This window comes from Cetorhinus maximus, chromosome 23, assembly GCF_964194155.1.
Source record: "Cetorhinus maximus chromosome 23, sCetMax3.hap1.1, whole genome shotgun sequence".
In the NCBI taxonomy this organism is placed as follows: Eukaryota; Metazoa; Chordata; class Chondrichthyes; order Lamniformes; family Cetorhinidae; genus Cetorhinus; species Cetorhinus maximus.
Genome location: NC_135901.1, coordinates 38,947,057 through 38,968,496, shown reverse-complemented (window position 1 = coordinate 38,968,496; position 21,440 = coordinate 38,947,057). Strand labels below are relative to the sequence as shown.

At 44.0% G+C, this 21,440-nt stretch overlaps 1 pseudogene across 1 annotated transcript; it reads left to right on the top strand.

The window, feature by feature from the left end:
• The first annotated feature begins 7,882 nt into the window (after nt 1-7,882).
• On the top strand, nt 7,883-12,666 carry LOC144698494 (uncharacterized; annotated as a pseudogene). The gene is made up of 3 exons (XR_013580519.1): nt 7,883-7,953; nt 9,406-9,484; nt 9,596-12,666. The product of XR_013580519.1 is annotated as an uncharacterized LOC144698494 (transcript).
• The last annotated feature ends 8,774 nt before the right edge of the window (nt 12,667-21,440 follow it).

Genomic DNA, 21,440 nt, shown 5'->3' with positions numbered 1-21,440 from the left:
AACCACAGAACACAGCTTTAAAATATTTGGCAAAGAATCCAGGATGGCGATGAGGAGAGATTATTTTACTCAGTGAGTTCTGATGATCTGGAACACATTGTCTGAATGACTTGTGGAAGCAGATCCACAAGTAACTTTCCAAAGTGATTTGGACTGATCACTCTGCACAAGTTCGGGGTTCGCACATGTACAGAGCATACTCAGTGGCCACGGCAACGGACTCTCTGTCTGTTGGTTCAGGGGCTGGAGTAGAACTTTCCATGATTAAACTCATCATTCATTGTACATTAGGCCACATCTACAATCTTGTCTCTCACATTTCCAGTGAAGAGGAGCATCTGTGGATGGATGGATGGGTAACTTCAAGAAGCTCTTCACTGTCTGACATTTTCTCTCTCGAAAGTCAGTTTATATATCTCATTTCTGGGAGTCTCATGTCAATAACTTATCCAATTGTCCGTTAGCAAGGGACAGATTTTAAAGGTGACCCCACCTATTCCCATTGGAAGTTCATGAAGTCTTTTGTGGCTCATCACTTGCTGGGACATCCTGTTTACCCTTTACTCAGACAGTTGGTTTACATATGGGTCATGAGTAACTTTCTAAAGTGATTTGGACTGATCGCTCTTGACATGTGTGAGGTCCACGTGTTCGCAAAGCGTACTCAGCTGTCGTGGCAACACACACTCCCTTTGTTGGCACAGCTTTAGTGTAGCTTTCCATTGTTAAACTATCATTCATTGTACATTAGGCCAAACCTATAATCTTGTCTCTTGTAATTCCAGTGAAAAGGAGCATCTGGATGGATCACTTCAAAAAGCTCTTAACTGCCTGATGTAATATTTTTCCCCTCAACAAACATTTACATATCTTATTTCTGGGGATCTTAGGTCAATCATTTGTTCAACTGTCCATTAGAAATGGGTAGATATTCAACGTAACCCCTCCTATTTCCATTGGAAGTCCATTAAGTCATTTTGTGGCTCATCACTTGCTGGGACATCCTGTTTACCCTTTACTCAAGTAGTTGGTTTATGTATGTGTCATGAGATTCCCCCCACCCTATTAAGTTTGTCTTGTTTCAGGGTCTGTGCTCGAGATATGTCCTTGGCAGAGAAACAGGCCTCACTGTCCTGTGTTTGTCAGCCCAGGAAGCTTTCTTCCTGAGAGAGACAGACAGAGTGAGAGACAGAGGGCGAGAGGGTAATTGCAATAATGTTCAATACATTTCTGAAGATTTTACAAGGTGATTTCTCACAGATCTCCCCACCTTGAGAAGAGAATATACTTACTGACTTCGCACAACTGATTTCTGACTAACCTCATGATTTCTAAGCCATGAGCTTGTTTTCCTAATTTCTTGATGACAAACCGTAGATAACATACTAAAGCTACTAGAATTATCAGAATCAGAAATATAAACCCTTGAACTTCCACCCAGAATAAATGTCAAAATTTTTCCACTAAATGTGATAACTATTGACTTAGATTCATCCTCCCCACCTGCCGATCATCTCACACAATTCTAAATTAATGACATGTCGTAAATACATCTGGTTCAAACAAAAGTTCATGCACAGACTTTAAAGATTCTCCAGCTCTCTGTTCACCTGCATCCACCTTGTGGATATTTTCTAACTGATTCTGGACCTTCTTCAACTTAATCTGTCCTTTCTGACCCTCTTTAAAAATCCTATTGAGGATATACTCATAATCCCGGTCACACTCTTCACCAATCCCCAGGATATCTCTCACCCCCCGGCCCGCCTGTTTTCTCTGTGAGACTATCAGACGTTCCCTGTAATGTGTCAATGCCATTGTATACTCCTGGCTTCACTTAGGAACTTCTCCGTTAATGTTTAACTAAGACTGTTGCTTCTCAAGCCTATGATCTCGATCACTGTGATCCCACTCTTAACACCACTTGTAAGATTTAGGTTTTGGAATCACAAATTACCCGAAAAGGGGGCTGAGCTCAGAAGTGATTTAAAAGTAGTTTATTGAGAACCAACAGTTTAAATATGATGCGTAAACTAAATTGACAGGAAAAGCACATGACCCGTGACAGGTGAGAACGGTTTACCGGTCCCAGAGGACAGTGGATGGATGACACAGAGCGAGTGCTGATCTCTGTAGCTGGTGGTGACAGTCTCCTCTGAACGGTTAACTGGTGTGAGCCAGAGTGTGGGTGTTGGGCTGAAGCCAGTGTGGATCACGTCAATATCTCTGTGCTCTCGAGAGCCTGTTTTAACCTTTACACAGACAGTTAGTTTATGTATGGGTAATGAGTTCCAATCGTAACAGGATTAGAAATGTCTTGTTTCAGGGTCTGTACTTGGCAGAGATAACAGGCCTGTCCTGTGTCTGTCAGCCAGCAAGCTGCTAAAGAAGCTTTCTTCATAACAAAGAGAGTGAGCTAATTCTCTAAAATTCCATAAATCACTGAAGATTTTATAAGGTTATTAGACAGTGATTTCTTACATAAAAGCAAAATTATGCAGATGCTGGAAATCTGAAATAAAAACTGAAAATGCTGGAAAAACTCAGCATGTCTGACAGCATCTGTGGAGAGACAAACAGAGTTAATGTTTCGAATAAGTATGACCCTTCGTCAGGGTGATTTCTTACAGTCCGTTACTTGGATTGAACTTGTCTCCATTCCCGTGCCGAGGGGATTTCTGTACCAGGCGGGAGGGGTAACATTTGGGAACTCTCGATTCTCCACCAATTCCCATTCCCCTTCTTTCTGGTGGATAATGGAGGTGTCAGTGTGAATAATGTGCATGTCAGTAAGAACTGTCAGCAAGGATTAATCAGCACTTTCTAATTGGAGATGTTAATCTGTGGAAACTCTCAGACACTAAATTGTTGAGTTCGCACCAAAGATCAATTTAAGATTGAAGTAAAAGTTCAGAATCCAGAATCTTGCTGTAAACTAATTTCTGATGAGAGTTCCTGAATTATGGGGAAAGATCAGAGACAGCGGTTCTTAAAGGGACACTGTAGCCCTGAGAACACAATCAGCTACAGATCCAGAACATTAAACTCTAGCCCAGTTTCAGGGATTATTAACATCAGCAGAAACAACCCCAACTGTCAGAATGAACATGGTCCAGTCCAGGGTGTGAATAACAGCAGAATCCAAACCCTAAGGTCACTTGTGAACTCACTGTTGTGTCAGCAGGTGGGATAACTGAGTGAATCCCTTCTCACACTCGGAGCAGGTGAATGGTCTCTCCCCAGTGTGAATTTGCTGGTGTGCATTGAGGTTAGATGAAGACCTGAATCTCTTTCCACAGGAAGTACAGTTACCGGCCTCTCCTCAGTGTGAATTTGCTGGTCTCAGCAGGTTGGATAACTGAGTGAATTTTTTCCCACACTTGGAGCAGGGGAACTTCCTGTCCCCAGTGTGAAGTCGTTGATGTACATTGAGTCCGGATGAAGACCTGAATCTCTTTCCACAACAAGTACAGCTGAACGGCCTCTCCTCATTGTGAACTCGCTGGTATGTACACAGGTTGGATAACTGAGTGAATGTCTTCCCACACTTGGCACAGGTGAATGGCCTCTCTCCAGTGTGAACTGGCCGGTGTAGATTGAGGTTGGAGGAAGACCTGAATCTCTTTCCACAGGAAGTACAGCTGAACGGTCTCTCCTCAGTGTGAATCCGGTGGTGTTTCAGCAGGTTGGATAACTGAGTGAATCCCTTCCTACACTTGGAGCAGGTGAACGGCTTCTCTCCAGTGTGAACTGGCTGGTGCACTTTGAGTCCAGATGGAGACCTGAATCTTTTTCCACAGGAAGTACAGCGGAACGGCCTCTCCTCAGTGTGAACCCGCTGGTGTTTCAGCAGGTTGGATGAGTGAGTGAATTTCTTCCCACTCAGAGCAGGTGAATGGCCTCTCCCCAGTGTGAACTCGCTGGTGTGCACTGAGGTTGGACGAAGAACTGAATCTCTTTCCACAGGAAGTACAGCTGAACGGCCTCTCCTCAGTGTGAATTTTTTGGTGCTTCAGCAGGTCAGAGGACCCAGTGAATCCTTTCCCACATACAGAGCAGGTGAATGGTCTCTCCCCGGTGTGAACTCGCTGGTGTGTCAGCAGATTGGATGACTTAGTGAATCCCTTCCCACACTCAGAGCAGGTGCACGGCCTCTCCCCAGTGTGACTGCGTCCATGGTTTTCCAGCTGGGATGGGTAATTGAATCCCTTCCCACAGTCCTCACATTTCCACAATTTCTCCATGGTGCAGGTGTCCCTGTGTCTCTCCAGGTTTGACAATCAGTTGAAGCCTCGTCCACACAGAGAACACGTGTACAGTTTCTCCCCACTGTGAATGGTGTGATTTGTTTTTTCAGGCTGTGTAACTGGTTAAATCTCTTCCCACAGTCAGTTCACTGGAACACTCTCACTCGGGTGGGTGTGTGTCTCGGTGCTTTTCCAGACACACTGATGTTTGAAATCTTTTCCCACAGACAGAACAGACAAACATTTCTCCTTCCACATTCAAAGGCCGATGATATTCAGGTCTTGATGAATCGAGTGACTCTGTCAGATCTTGATGTGATGTTTGGTTTGAGTTTCCCATCTCTATATCCTCCCTTTCTAACACCCTGTAAAAGGAATTTACAAAAGTCATCACTTTAAGAACAGAATAGAAATTCAGAACAGACAATTCATGGAACATTTTTTCCTCTCTTGCTCTTCCAAAGCTGCAAATCTCCATCCCACAGACTCTCCCTCCTCCCTGTGATGAAATCCAAACCGAGATTTGGACAATTCTTTCTGTACTTCTGAACGGTTAACTGGTGTGAGTCACAGTGTGGATGTTGGGCTGAAGCCAGTGTAGATCACTTCAAAATCTCTGTGCTCTCGAGAGCCTGTTTTAACCTTTACCCAGACAGTTGGTTTACGGTTGGGCCATGAGATTCAATCGTATCAGGGTTAGAAGTGTCTTGTTTCAGGGCCTGTGCTGGAGACATGTCCTTGGCAGAGATAACAGGCCTGTCCTGTGTTTGTCAGCCAGCAAGCTGCTATGGAAACTTTCTTCATAAGAGAGAGAGTGAGGTGTTTCTGTCATATTCCCTAAATTTCTGAAGATTTTATAAGGTTATTAGACAGCGATTTCTTTCAGTCCGTTACTTGGATTGAACTTCTCTCCATTCGCGTGCCGAGGAGATTTCTGTACCAAACGGGAGGGGTAACGTTTGGGAACATTCAATTCTCCACCAATTCCCATTCCACTGTTTTTACTGATACATATGAATGACCTACACTTTTGTATGCAGGGAAAAAATTCAAAATTTTCAGACTATACTAAATTTTCAAGTTTTGTGAACTGTGAGCAGTATAGCGATAAACCACAAGAGGACATAGGCAAACTGGTAGAATGGGCAGACAGGTGGGAGATGAAATTTAAATTCAGAGAGGTCTGAAGTGATTCATTTTTTGTCAGGAGAAAGAGGAGAGATAATGTAAAATAAAGGATACAATTGCAAAGGGTGCTGAAAGAGAAGAATCTGGGGCTATATGTGCACAAATCATTGAAGATGGTGGGGCAGGTTGAGAAAGCAGTTATTAAGCGTGTGGAATTCTGGGTGATATAAATGGTGATGTACAAAGTACAAAATCAAGGAAGTTACAATAAACCAGAATAAAACACTGGTTTGGTCCCAACTGCAGCACTGTGTCTGATTCTGAGCACTTCACTTTAGGAAGAATGTGAGGCATCAGAGAGAGTGCAAAAAAGATTCACGAGAATGGTTCCAGAGATGAGGAACTTCTGTTCAGTGGTTAGATTTGTGAAGTTGGGCTTGTTTTCCTTGGAAGGGGAACTGTCCTCTTGCATCTTTTCTGGACCCTCTGTCTTTCCTTCCTTCTGAAATTGTTGCCATTCAGTGGCGGGGGTGTTAACCAGCATTCCCACGGAAAACAATGTGCCTTATCCCCTGGCAAACAATTTATATCCTTAAAAACATTCTGTCAACAGTTTAATATTTTTCACTATTTTGGTTTCATGGAGATTCTGTTATGAGTTTCAGACAGTTCTGTGCCAAGTGGATGAGGTGTTTAAAGGTTATTCATTTCCCTCCATTGCATGTCGATGTTCGTTAAAGTCAGAGAGTGATTTCCCCTTCATTAAGTTTCTATTTACGATACTTAAATGGATAATCTCCAATCCCCTTCTTTTTGGTGGATCATGGATGGACTGCACATTTAGGTTTGTGTATAATTCTATTGCTAATTTGATTGATTGGCCCACTACCCTAATCTTCACATCATAGCAAAAAAGTCTATTAACTAATTAGACATTCAATGGTAGTGCCTTTACCCAGCATTCATTGCGGTGTTGAATGTCCCCTATCCAAAACAAAAACAGAATTACCTGGAAAAACTCAGCAGGTCTGGCAGCATCAGCGGAGAAGAAAAGAGTTGACGTTTCGAGTCCTCATGACCCTTCAACAGAACTGAGCCACTGAAGAGCAGCGCGCAGGCGCAGTACAGGACATTATTTGGAGCATGCGCAGTGTCAGTGATGACGATGGGGAGAGAAGCTCCTGGGTCACAGCTGCAGCCGGTGAGGATGTGGAAACGCGGAGGGAGCGATGGAGCCGGTGGCTATACGGGGAGGGTTTATAAACACCTTGTGAAGGCCTCAAACCCCAAACAAAAACCTACAGGTCTCGCTTTTGCAGCTCTTGCTCTTTTTCCCGGGACCAGGTTCAGTTCTTCTTCTTAGATAAAAACAAAAAACTGCGGATGCTGGAAATCCAAAACAAAAACAGAAACAGAAATACCTGTAAAAACACAGCAGGTCTGGCAGCATCGGCGGAGAAGAGCACAAGTGTGTTCTGTTGAAGGGTCATGAGGACTCGAAACGTCAACTGTACTCTCCTCCGCCGATGCTGCCAGATCTGCTGAGTTTTTCCAGGTATTTCTGTTTCTGTTTTTGTTTCAGTTCTTCTTCTTATCGTGTCCACGGACAGTCTATCCATGGCCCAGCCAGAACTGGACACATTTTTTGCGCCTTGTTGTTGAATTCGGCAAGATCTGCAACAGTGCAGGGTTCCTCTAGCGATAGGCATTGCAGGAGATGTTACATAGTCTGTGGCTCAGTTCCACATTCACAAGTTGTCAGGCAGGTCGTATATCCCCATTTGCTTAGTGACACCTTTGAACGACCTACACCAGTCCTAAGTCTGTTAAGACACTTCCAGGTTGCCCAGTTGCAATGAGCTCCTGGGGAAGGTAGAATTTCCATCGCTGGGGGTTGTTCGAGACTGGTGAGCCGGTCTTTTCACAAGGCGATGCGGGCTTCAGATGGGGTTGATTGTAATGGACCAACACTGTTCATGAAGCTCTTCCTTGACTTTAGGCGGCTGGGTGTAGGTGTATGACCATGTAGAGGGTGCCTCTCATCTGATGTTTGACGGAGTCACTCTTTCTTGCTGGCTACCATTCTTCTTATATCAGTTTATCAGCCGCCATCTTGTTTCAGCGGGGAGCAGGGCGCATGCGCCGACATCTCGGTGACGCAACCCAGAGTGGGCGGGGTTTAAGCGTCACTGTTTCCAACCGGGTCCTCATGCTCGGGAGATGCAGTTACTGAGGAAAAGATTTTGAAGCAGCTTCACCCAGTCCCAGGCTGCAGGTGATGTTTGTGGCCGAGAGGCGTCCATGGGCCTTGTATATATTCAGGGAGAGGTTTCAGCCTTTAAGGGGCTCATTGTCAACCTCTGGTGACACTTCAGCCCCCACACTCCTAATCTTTGGCTTCCCAGTGTGGAGTAAGTCAGAGAGTCTTCTCCTGTAACTGTTCACGGACCTGGTTAAAACAGAAATTTGTAGATCCAGGTTTGGTGACACACATGGGGGTGGTGACAATGGCTGCCAACCTCTTCCGTGGTCTTCCATGCCCAGCTGGCCCTGGTGAGGGAACATGTGATGTCCACTGGTATACTTGATACCTCCCACATCCAGTGGGCATCTCCGGGTACAGAGTGTCTCATAGACACTGGAAACAACATTCTGGTTTAGTTAGCAAGGTTCCTTTTGCTTTTTTGGAAAAACTCTGCTGAGTTTTTCCAGCAATTTTTGTTTTTGTTTCAGATTTCCAGCATCCGCAGTATTTTGCTTTTATCCCTTTGCTTTTGTTGGGACTTTGTTGTTGATTTTGGCTTCTTTTACAAAAACAGAATTTCCTGGGAAAACTCAGCAGGTCTGGCAGCATCGGCGGAGAAGAACAGAGTTGACGTTTCGAGTCCTCATGACCCTTCAACAGAACTGAGTAATATTAGGAGAGGGGTGAAATATAAGCTGGTTTAAGGTGGGGGGGAGTGGAGGGAGAGAAGTGGGGGGGTTGGTGTGGTTGTAGGGACAAGCAAGCAGTGATAGGAGCAGATAATCAAAAGATGTCACAGACAAAAGAACAAAGAGGTGTTGAAGGTGGTGATATTATCTAAAAGAATGTGCTAATTAAGAATGGATGGCGGGACACTTAGGGTACAGCTCTAGTGGGGGTGGGGTGGAAAGACTAACAGGGCATAAAAGGTATAGATTTAAAAATAATGGAAATAGGTGAGAAAAGAAAAATCTATATAAATTATTGGAAAAAACAAAAGGGAGGGGGAAGAAACGGAAAGGGGGCGGGGATGGAGGAGGGAATTCAAGATCTAAAGCTGTTGAATTCAATATTCAGTCCGGAAGGCTGTAAAGTGCCTAGTCGGAAGATGAGGTGCTGTTCCTCCAGTTTGCATTGGGCTTCACTGGAACAATGCAGCAAGCCAAGGACAGACATGTGGGCAAGAGAGCAGGTTGGAGTGTTAAAATGGCAAGCGACAGGGAGGTTTGGGTCTTTCTTGCAGACAGACCGCAGGTGTTCGCTTCTTTTAGTTTTATTGGACCACATGTTTGGGGAAAGAACGTCCCATAGAAACTTGAATTGTCTGTTTTGAATTTCTATCCTGCACTTACAGTGATGGTTTTTGTAAACTCCTTTTACAGGGTACAAGATGGAGATGATTTACAGACGGGAAAATCAAACCAAACATCACAACAAGATCTGACAGGTCACTCAATTCATCAGGACCTGAATGTCATTGATGTTTGAATGTGGAAGGAGAAAAGATTTGAAACATCAGTGTGACTGGAAAAGCACTGAGACACACACACACCCAAATGAGAGTGTTCCAGTGAACTGACTGGGAAGAGCTTTAACAGGTTACACAGTCTGAAAAAGACATCACACCATTCGGAGTGAGGAGAGACTGTACACGTGTTCTGTGTGTGGACGAGGCTTCAACTGATCAACAAACCTGGAGAGATGCAGGGACACCTGCACCATGGAGAAACCGTGGAAATGTGAGGACTGTGGGAAGAGATTCAATTATCCAAACTTGCTGGAAAGGCATCGACACAGGCACACTGGGGAGAGACCATTCACCTGCTCCGTGTGTGGAAAAGGATTTGCTGAGTCATCTACACTAGTATCACACAAGCTAGTTCACACTGATGAGAGACCTTTCAAATGCTCTGACTGTGGGAAATGCTTTAAGAGCTCTAAGGGACTAATTCAACATCAACGTGTTCACACTCAGGAGAAATCATTTACCTGCTCCACATGTGGGAAGGAATTCATTTGGGCATCCAGCCTAATATCACACAAGAACTTTCACCATGAGAAGAGAGTGTTCACATGCTCTGTGTGTGGGAAGGAATTCAGTTCATCATCCTGCCTAACATCACACAAGCGAGTTCACACTGGAGAGAGACCATTCATCTGCTCTCAGTGTGGGAAGGGATTCACTTTACCATCCAGCCTAACATCACACTAGCGAGTTCACACTGGGGAGAGACCATTTGTCTGCTCTCAGTGTGGGAAGGGATTCACTTCAACATCCAGCCTAACATCACACCAGCGAGTTCACACTGGAGAGAGACCATTCATCTGCTCTCAATGTGGGAATGGATTCACTTCAGCATCCAGCCTAACATCACACAAATGAATTCACTCTGGAGATAGACCGTTCGTCTGCTCTCAGTGTGGGAAGAAGTTCAAGCAGTCAGGCACCCTCACTGAACATCTGCGAGTTCACACTGGGGAGAGGCCGTTCACCTGCGCTGAGTGTGGGAAGAGATTCACTTGTTCATCTGACCTCACTTATCACAAGCGTGTTCACACTGGAGAGAAACCGTTCATCTGCTCCGTGTGTGGGAAGGGCTTTATGAAATCATGCATCCTTCTTAGTCACCAGCGTGGTCACACTGGAGAGAGACCGTTCATTTGTACTGAGTGTGGGAGGGGATTTACTCGGCCATCTCTACTCAGTGAACACCAGCGTATTCACACAGGGGAGAAACCGTTTGCCTGCTCCGTGTGTGGAAAGAGATTCATATCGTCATCCCATTTGTGGACACACAAGCTTCTTCACACTGATCAAAGGCCATTTAAATGTTCAGACTGTGAGAAGAGCTTTAAAAGAAGAAGCGATTTGATGAAACACCAGCGAATTCATTCTGGAGAAAAGCCGTTCACCTGCCCCGTGTGTGGCAAGGGATTCAATCATCCATCCAGTCGCTTGTCACACCAGAGAGTTCACATGTGATTACAGGGGTTGGATTTTGCTGTCATTACTCCCAGGACTCAACCGTGTTCATTCTGACAGTTGGGGTTTATTTCAATTGATGTTAAACTCCAGCCCAGTTAAAGAGACAAATAGTCTTGATATTAAATACACAGAGTTTGTGTCCTTCATTTCTTTACGCTAAGAGGAGACTGATTGATGTCCTGTTGCTGACTGTTCCATTTTTGGGCCTTTTCTTCATTGTTAATGTGAGACTTGTATTTCTGTGGTGACATCCACCATTTCAGGATCTCAAAAAGGGCTTTACAGCCTCATCCCTGTTTTAATGTTTGAAACACGACAGCGAAATTGTGCGCAACAGACCCCACAAACAGAGTAAGATGCTGAATGTACTCAGCTGGTCAGGCAGCATCTGTGGAGAGAGAAACAGAGTTAAAAACAGAAATATGATTATGACCAGATGATCTGCTTGGTGATGATCATTGAGGGCAATTATCTTGAGTATGCACCTCAGAGAAGTTCCCTGTTCTCCAAAATAAATGTCACAGGATCATTTATGTCCACCTGGAAGAGCAGATGGGGCCATAGCTGAAGGTCTGCTCTGAAAGATGGGACCTCTGACAGGACAGTGTTCCCTCAGTACTGCATTGGGATATCAGCCAAGATTTTGTGGTCAAGTTTCTGGATGTGAATTTGAATCCATGAGCTACAGACTTGAATGAGAATGCAACCACTGAACCATAATAGGTTATCACTTCCCAGCCAATCAGCAACCTGTTTCTGATGCCGGGTGAATTGTTGTTCTCTTTGAAATTTGGTATTCTTGTGTCTGTCCTGATGAGTGAAAGATGAAAGGCTTTGACAGCTTGTCTCTTTTTTTCAACAATACTCAAGTTATGTACAACCAAGTGACTTTTTGAATTATAACACCTCATCATTACTCTAGATTATTTCAGCTCCCCCCACATTCGGTTATTCTCATGGCCATATTCACCCATTGGGCCCTTGGACAAAGCCAAGTGGGTTTGTTGTGTTTTTATTAAACAGGTGATGAAGGTTACCATGGCCACATGAATACTGATACCACAGAAAGAGATCCAGAAGGTTTTTAATGAATTCAAGGACTTATCTACAAATATCAAACACCACAACATGGTGACAATTTAAATGAAAGGCTTTGTCTTTCAAACACTTGGCCTTGACCATTCAGGCCATTAGTTATCTTCCAAGACAAACTGCTTGAGAACAGAAGATATGGAAACTAGCTCTAAATTGATGCCAAGCACCTCTGTCTCTGATGTCAAAGTACCATTTAAAACCAGCAAGTCTGGACATAATTGTTCCTGAAATTGAAATTGATAAAATCAATTGATGTGAGTTGCTATTTCAAGCATTCAAAGGGAAATTTACCTGAAGTTTAAGGGGATAATCACATTTTCAAAATAAAACTAATGAAAAAAAGGATTCTTTTGATGGAAATAAATTGAACATTAAGAAAACTTGTCAGCAAAACAACACTGCTATTTGAATTTAGGGAAATTTTAAAAGATAAAAAAGTCAGGCACATTATGCTGGTTAATTTAAAGCAATTAAAGGCTATTTAAAATAAAGAACAAACAGATCATGTCAATGCCTGGAATCAAATGGGAATATTTGATTTTTGTTTTAAAGACATTATGAGTAGTTGACAGTAAAGTTTCTCCAAGGCTCATGAATGAGAACGGATGGTAACTAATGGGATGTAACAAAATGTATGAGAGGAAGGGATTGAGAATAGGAGGTAGAGTTAAAGCGCCACACCACCGAATGGGAACTGGAATAACTTACCTTGAGTGTACTTCAGTGGAATATATTAACCTGGTATCAATGTACACTTGAGTGAAAGGAAAGTGTGCATGAGACTAATAAATTGATAACTTCTCCTAGAGAACTTATCTTAGAGGAGGCAGTGGCATAGTGGTATTATCACTGGCCTAGTACTCCAGATACCCAGGCTAATTCTCTGGGGACCTGGGTTTGAATCCCACAATGGCATTTGAATTCAATGAAAAATCTGGAATTAAAAGTCTAATGATGACTGTTGTCGATTGTTGTAAAAACCCATTTTGTTCACTAATGTCCTTTAGGGAAGGAAATCTGCCATCCTTACCAGGCCTGGCCTATATGTGACTTCAAACCCACAATAATGTGGTTGACTCTTAAATGCCCACTGAAATGGCCTAGCAAGCCATTCAGTTCTCAAGGGCCATTAGGGATGGGCAATAAATTCTGGCCCAGATTTGATGCCCACATCCGATCAACGAATACACAAAAAAAGATGTTTGTATTCTTGCCTATGAACTTTTAAAGAGAACTGCATTCGAAAGTCTGGCCATTACCCAATTCATCAAAGCCATGCAGGGAAAATAAGCAAAGATCTTTAGACAGACATTTTTTGCTAAGATTACCTGCTATGATCATCTGATAAGATCATCTAAGAATGGTTTCTATAGGATGAAGCCCATGTGGCATGATATTAGAATACCAGTGTGATTTGTTAAACATGAAATAACTTAACATGCAGAAGTGTATGATGAAATCCACTGATGTTTTGATCCCAGACATGCTCAGTTACTGGACAAACAGAGCAACATGAAATTGTTAATGTGGCCAGCAGAGTGAGAGAACATTTTTTAATCATCAATGCGTTAACACGTACACAATAGAGAAACTGACTTTACAACAATCAAGGTAGAACTAAAGACACTGGCAATCGTTGGAGGGAGTAAAATTTAAGTGAAAGGGATTTGGATGGGGACAACTCGAGGCCAAAGAGAAATAATACTTAGTGAGTATTATGTAAGAACGGATACAGTTGAAGGGAGAGTTTCAAGTCTGTTGCATTAATTTTATGAAGTTATATTGTAAGTTTGCCTGGGTGCTTAGATTTTAGTTTAACTTGATAATTTGTAATATTGTATCCACTATAACAATGAACAAGGTCAAGAGAGCCATTCTGATACTAACACATGTGTAAAGAAACCATTCTGATTTAACCATGTGTATTCATCAAATGACTGTATTAAGGTCGTAACCAGTAATGAAACAGATACAAGTAATGAGCCTTGATTGAGTTATATTAAATGAGTCAATATGTTAGAAAGACAGGGTTTTCATTTAAAGCTCATTAAGCTCAATTATTGTCTGTCTCTGTTTGTGTGAGAAAGGGCAGCTTCAGGCAAACTGCTCCAACAATGAATCACTCTCGATCCCTGAGAAAGGTCCGTGGGCAAAGTCACATCACCTTACAGAGTCTGGTCCAGTGAATAGAGGAATTGTTTAAAATCAGATTAAGAGACAGTGTGAAACAACTCCATTGTATTCTCGTCTGAGGTACTGAGGCCAGGTGGCCACTGTGACCAAGAACCAGCAACAGCTAGAGCCAGTTACTGAATTAGAGAAAGCAGGGGGAACTTAAAATGGACATTAGGAAAGCTAAGAGAGTGCATGAGAAAGCATTGGTGGGTAGAATAAAGGAAAACCCTGAGGGTTTTTTAAAAAAAATATATAAAGAGCAAGAGAATAACGAGGGAAAACATAGGGCCAATTAGGGACCAGAGAGGTAATGTGCGTGCGGACCCGGAAGACGTGGGTACAGTCCTCAATGAATACTTTGCGTCTGTCTTCACAATGGGAAAGGAAGACCCAGGGTGGAGGACTGTGAAATATTAGAGGAAATTAACATAGAGAGAGAGGAGGTACCAGCGGCTTTAGCAGCCTTGAAAGTGGACAAAACTGCAGGCCTGGATGGGATGTATCCCAGGCTGTTGAGGGAGGCAAAGGAAGAGGTATCATGGGCCCTGGCAGTAATTTTCAAATCCTTTCTGACCACAGGTGAGGTGCTGGAGGATTGCTAACGTTGTCCCATTATTTAAAAAGGGAGGAAAGGATAGACCATGAAATTACAGGCCAGTCAATCTAACCTCAGTGGTGGGGAAGCTTTGGAAAGAATCCTGAGGGAGAGAATGTATCTACACTTGGAGAAACACGGATTGACCAGGGATAGTCAGCATGGATTTGTTAAAGGAAGGCCATGTTTGACAAATTTGATCGAATTTTTTGAGGAGGTAACCAGGAGTGTTGATGAGGGTAATGCATTTGATGTGGTCTACATGGACTTTAACAAGGCTTTTGATTAGGTCCCTCATGGCAGACTGGTGAAGGAAGTAAGAGCCCATGGGATCCATGACAATGTGACATGTTGGATCCAAAACTGGCTGAGAGGCAGGAAGCAGAGGGTGATGGTACAGGGATGTTTCTGTGACTGGAAGTCTGTTTCCAGGGGTTCTGCAGGACTCATTGCTGGGGCTCTTGTTGTTTGTGGTGTACATAAATGATTTGGACTTAAATGTAGGGGGTAAGATCAAGAAATTCACGGATGACACAAAAATTGGTAGATTGGTAAATAGTGAGGAGGATAGCCGTAAACTGCAGGAGGATATCAATGGACTGGTCATGTGGGCAGAACAGTGGCAAATGGAATTTAACCTGGAAAAGTGTGAGGTAATGCACTTGGGGAGGGCTAACAAGGCAAGGGGTTACACTATGAATGGTAGGACCCTGGAAAGTACTGACGATCAGAGGGACGTTGATGTGCATATCCACAGATCCCTGTAGGTCGCAGGGCAGGTAGATGAGGTGATTAAGAAGGCAAATGGAATATTTGCCTTTATTAGCCGAGGCATAGAATACAAGAGCAGGGAGATTATGCTGGAACTGTATAAAACACTGGTTGGGCTACAACTGGAGTCCTGTGTGCAGTTCTGGTCACCACATTATAGGAAGGATATGATTGCATTGGAGAGGGTGCAGAGATTCATCAGGATGCTGCCTGGGCTGGAATGCCTGAGCTATGAGGAAAGATTGGAAAGACTGGGGTTGTTTTCTTTTGTTCAGCGAAGGTTGAGAAGAAACCTGATAGAGGTGTATAAGATTATGAGGGGCATAGATAGGGTGGATAGGAAGGCACTTTTTCTATTAGTACATGGGTCAATAACCAGGGGGCATAGATTTAAGGTAAGAGGTGGAAGGCTAAGAGGGGAGTTGAGAAAGTTTTTCACCCAGAGTGTGGTGGGAGTCTGGAACTCACTGCCTGAAAGGTTGTTGAATCACAAACTCTTGTACCATTTAAGAAGTATTTTGATATTCATTTGTGTTGCCATAGCCTCCAGAGCTATGGGCCAAGTGCTGGAAAATTAGTATAGTCAGATCTTTGTTGACCAGCACAGGCACGATGGGCTGAATAGCCTCCTTCTGTACTGTAAATGTCTATGAGTCAGAACAATCCCCTACAGTTAGATGTGAACTCACTGCAGCCTCAGCAGGTGGTGTGAACAAGTGACTTTTCTTTCCATACACAGAACAGTTAAACTCTGTTGTCAGTAAGAATGTAAGGATTCAGCTGGTGGACAATTGTTTGTGTGATTTTACCCATAAGTTTCCAGCTCACACTGGGATCTCAAATCCTTCTGATACCGAGCTCTACATTCTTAACCATCTACAGTTATCGAAAAGTGGGTAATGTAAATCTGAAATAAAAAAGGAAAAGGCTGGAATTTTCGGCAGGTCTGGTGGAGTCTGTGGAGGGACAAACATAGCATCTGTAGAGAACAAAACATAGCTTAAATTACAGGGCAATGACTTTCCATCAGATCTGCACTGCATTAGTGCACAGACCTGAAACTTAACTCTGTTTCCCAATCTACAGATGTTCCCAGATGTGCTGAGTATTAGATGTGTTAGTGACTAACTTATATTTATTTTCATCCATTCACAAGTGAAAATATCTTCCACTTGTCGACCCTGTCAAACCCTTTCATTATCTTAAAGGCCTTGATCAGGTCATCCCTCACTCTCTTTTCCAGGCAAAACCTTTTCAAACCGTTCAATCTTTGTTGATTGATATAACTTTCCAATTCTGTCATCATTCTAGCAAATCTTTTTTGCACTTACTCCAGTGCTTCTCGGTCCATTTCATAATATGGAGACAGAGCTAATCTGAGCATCAACGTCACTATTGTCCCAAATTCCTGCATGTTGGAAGGATCAGTAGCTCAGCAGGAGGGAGAACTGTGGTTTCGAGCTGTTATTCACCAGCCTCTATTTCAGCATTTCTCCCATTAGCTGAAAATAAGATGAGATGAAATGACAGATCCAGCAGAGGGCGGTTTTCATTCTAAATCCACCACTTATACCATTAAGAATAGCTGTCAGGGAATGGCTAGATTTCAGCACCAGGCCAGTGTGAAGCTCAGTTAATGTGATTTCCAAGCAGTGAGGAGGTGAATTTGCAACTCTTGTGTACCTTGTTTGTACATTTTCTATATTAAAACTTGAATCTATTGTTCTCCATCTTGAGTATATTCACGATGGAAAGCCATCAATATGTGGACACTCGAGGACACTCAATGGATATTGGGATAAAGCGAGAAAATAGAGTGGAGATGGAAGGTCATTTAATGGTGGAGCAGGCTGAAGGGGCAGTACAGTTTACCCCTGCTCCTATTTCTTGTGTTCTTATGAACATCACTGTGAATCATTTCCATTCAAGCACTGCAGATGCAGCCCCCGCTAACCTAGATCCCAATTGCATGACTTCTTTGTGGAACATCAGCTTTCAGTCTGAGAGTGTGATCCTGAGCTCCCAGACATTTACCAGTTTAATTCTCCACCCAATCCCACTCTGACCTCTCTGTCCTCGGCCTCCTGCATTGTTCAAATGAAGCTTTACAAACAACACCTCATCTTTGAATAGACACTTTACAATTTCCTAGATGCAAGATTCATTTCAACAATTTCAGATCAAAACCACCGCTCCCATTTTTTCAGACAGTTGGTGCTGGTAGTGGTTCTGCTGTTACAATTGATCCCTCCTCTGGACCTTCCTTTTGTTTTTCCACTTATCCCATTAGTTTATTTCCTTCATCATCACCCAATGTTGCCTTGCACCATTATCCCCTTTCTCATTTAATCACCCCAGCCTTCCATCCTACCACAATGTCCTTTCTTTCTCTCCAGAGGGGAAAGAGAGGCTTTTCCCTGACACAGTACTTGTTTGTAAACTATTAAGTCTCTAAATTATTCCAGACCTGAAATATTCACTCTGTTTCCCTCTCCATAGAAGCTGTTTGACCTGAGAGTTTACAGCATTTTCTGTTTTGAGGTCGGATTTCCAGCATCTGCAGTGTCTTGTTTTGAGTTCACAATGGATCAGTTTTCTCTGACTTATCGTTCCCTGTTTAAAGGTGAAGAAGGAGCTTTTAAAGAATGAGACAATAACTGTCCCCCTGTTCGACATGAAACTAAACTCACTGTTAATTCCTCCTCAGTAACAATTGTAAACACAAAGTTTCCAGCCGGGATTGAACCGGGGACTTTCTCATGTAAAGTAAAGGTGATAATCAGTGCATTGGGGAAATGAGTGTGAATCCCCCCCGGACAGAGGGGAACTGACCATCCATCTCTAGCTCTGATCCTCAAACAGAAAATGCTGCCAAGAATCAGCAAGTCAGGCTGAGTCTGTGGCCGCTCTCACCATCTGAAACCGTCACAATGCCCAGCTGATTGACGGCAGCTCCGGGCCAATAGGAGGCGGGGGCATGACTGGAAGACCGAGGAGCGGCTGGTCCTCCAACCAATCGGAGTGAATGAGGGGCGGGGCGGGTCTTGGAATGAAGCATGCGCAGTGTGAGTAATGGCGCTGGAGAGACGCTTAATTTTCTGATCCTCATTTGGTAAGGAAGTGAATGGCGGGGCGGAGGGAGTAATGGGTCCGGCGGGTGGGCGAAACAGCTTCGTAAACATGTTTTGTAAACCGCAAACCCCGAAAAAGAACTTCCCGGTCCCCGGGGGAACCGTCTCCCCGTTTGCACCGAGCGAGGCCTCTGCTTTCTCCCAGTTGCAGACCCGGGGTAACGGCCGTCATGTTTATTGGGGGCAAAGTGCAGCGAGGCGCATGCGCGGCCGCCATCTTTATTGGGGCAAAAAAATCAAAATGCTGGGAAACCTCAGTGGAGAGAGAAGGACAGTCAGCGTCTCGAGTCCGTATGACTCTTCTTCAGAGATAAAGAGAAGTAGAAATATCATGGGCTTCATACTGTTTAAGAGGGGTGGAGCAGGTGGAACGATGATATTCAGGTCCTGATGAATCGAGTGACTCTGTCCAATCTTGATGTAATGTTTGGTTTGAGTTTCCCGTCTGCAAATCCTCACCAAGGCTCCTTAGACAGCACCTTCCAAACCCATGACCAAGGGCAGCAGATAGATGGGAACATCACCACATGGAAGTTTCCCTCCAAGTCACTCACCATCCAGACTTGGAAATATATCGGCCGTTCCTTCACTGCCGCTGAGTTAAAACCTTCCTAACAGCACTGTGGGTGTACCTGCACTACATGGACTGCAGCAGTTCAAGTAGGCAGCTCAGCACCACCTTCTCAAGGGCAATGAGGCATGGGCAATAAATGCTGGCCTAGCCAGCGATGCTCACACCCCATGAATGAATAAAATGCTGTAAAAAGATTATGAAAAAAGTCCATCACAGTCCAAGAGTTGGTGCAGGAGGGAGGGCTTTAGATTCCTGGACCAATGGGCCCATTTCTGCGGAAAATGGGATCTGTAAAGTTCCGACGGGTTGCACCTGAACTGGAACAGGGCCAACATCCTTGCGCGAGGATTGCTCATGCTGTGGGTGGCGGTTTAAATTAATTTGGCAGTGGGATGGGTTACGGAGTGAAGGTAGAGTAGGGGTGATGCACAGACAAGCATAGAAGAAAAACCAAGTCAGTCCAGAAGGCAGAGCATATGTGGTCAAGTTAAGGCACAAGGGAGCATAGCAAGCCTGGATGGCGTCTATTTTAATGCAAGGAGCCTTGCAAGCAAGGCAGATGAGTTGATTAACACATGGGGATATGATATAATTGCTATCACGGAGACATGGTTGAGGGAGGGGCAGGACTGGCAGCTCAATATCCCAGGGAATGGAATCTTCAGGTGAGATGGGGGAGGGGGTGTAAAAGAGGAGGTGGGGTCGCAATATTGATCAAGGAGACAATTACTGCAATAAGGAGGGATGATATCTTAGAAGGTTCCTCAAATGAGGCCATATAGCTAGAACTTAAAAACAAAAAGGGGGAAATCACATTGCTGGGAGTGTACTGCAGACCCCCAAACAGTCAGTGAGAGGTAGGAGGGCAGATATGTAGGCAAATCTCACAGAAGTGGGAAAGACTAAGTGTGAAAGGCTTAGAGGGGGCTGAATTCTTAAAATGTATCCAGGAGAGCTTTGTAAGCCAGCATGTAGGAAGTCCTACAAGAGAGGCAATGGCGCGAAGCCGGGCAAGTGGTAGAAGTTTCTGTGGGGGAGCATTTCAGTGATAGTGACCATAACTCAGTAAGATTTAAGGTAGTTATGGAAAAGGCCAAAGATGGTCCGGAAATAAAGGTTCTGAATTGGGCGAAGGCTGATTTTAATATGATAAGACACGATCTGGCCAAAGTGGACTGGGAGCAGCTACTTGTAGGAAAATCTACATCAGAGCAGTGGGAGTCATTTAAAAAGGAAATAGCGAGAGTGCAGGGCCAAAAATAAACCAAATTTCAAAGGAAGCAGCAGATTATGCTGCATGACAAAAGGGTGCTGATTTGTTGGCCAGTCAATTCTGATTGGTCATTGCTATGGAGAATGTAACAAGGAGCTCTCACCCCCCCCCCCCCCCCGCCCCGGTGCTTTTGTTTAATTCAACAAAAGGCCCCGTTCCTGGACTTGTTCCTTCTGCCTGCAGAGGACAGGTCCCTGTGTATAAATATATGTAGCTTCTAGCAAGTGTAAGTGAGACACATTACAAGCCTGACTGATAATCTTTGAAATTTGATGTTCTTGCATCTGTCCTGGTGAGTACAAGATGAAAAGTTTGGCAGAATGTCTCTTTTTTTAACAATACTCAAGTGTCTTAAAGGGGGAAGTCTGGTAGGCAGAGGGAGAGGTGTAGGGAGAGAATCCCAAAGCTTGGGTCAAGGGAACTGAAGGTCACTAATGGTGGAGCGATTGTAGGGAATGTGCAAGGCCAGAATTAGAGCAGTGCAGATATCTCAGAGGGTTGTAGGGCTGGAGGAGATTACAGAGATAGGGAGGGGCGAGGCCAAGGAGGGATTTCAAAACAAGGATAAGAATTTTAGAATCAATTTGTTGCTTGACTGGGAGCCAAGGTAGGTCAGGAAGCAGAGGGGTGTTCGGGGAATGGGCCTCGCCGCGAGTGAAGACATGGACAGAAGACCTTTGGATGGCTTCAACTTTACAGAGGGTAACTTGGGCGACCAGCCAGGAGTGTGTTGGAATAGTCGAGTCTGGAGGTAACAACGGCAGCGATGAGGGTTTCAGCAGCAGATGCACTGAGACAGGGTGAGGTCGGGTGATGTTACGGAGGTGGAAACAGGCGATCAGAGTGATGACACAGATATGAGGTCAGAAACTCATCTTGAGATCAAATGTAACACCGAGGTTCTGAACAAACTGGTTTAATCTCAGACTGTTCCCAGGGAGAGAGATGGAGTTGGTATCTGGGAAATGGAGATTGGAGCAGGGACTGAAAACAGTGACTTCAGTCTTCTCAGTGTTTAATTGGAGTTAATTAGTCATCAGGAAGAGAAGCAGGAACCAGAATGGGCCACGAGACTGATCCCAGGTTTAACTTAGTTGGAGAGAGAGAGAAGGAAGGAAGGAAACCCTGGGAGGTTTGGAGAAACGACCTTCACGATCACTCATTAAATCTCCACGCAGTAAGTTTTGGACACCAGGTTAACATCTGCTATTCTGTATGGT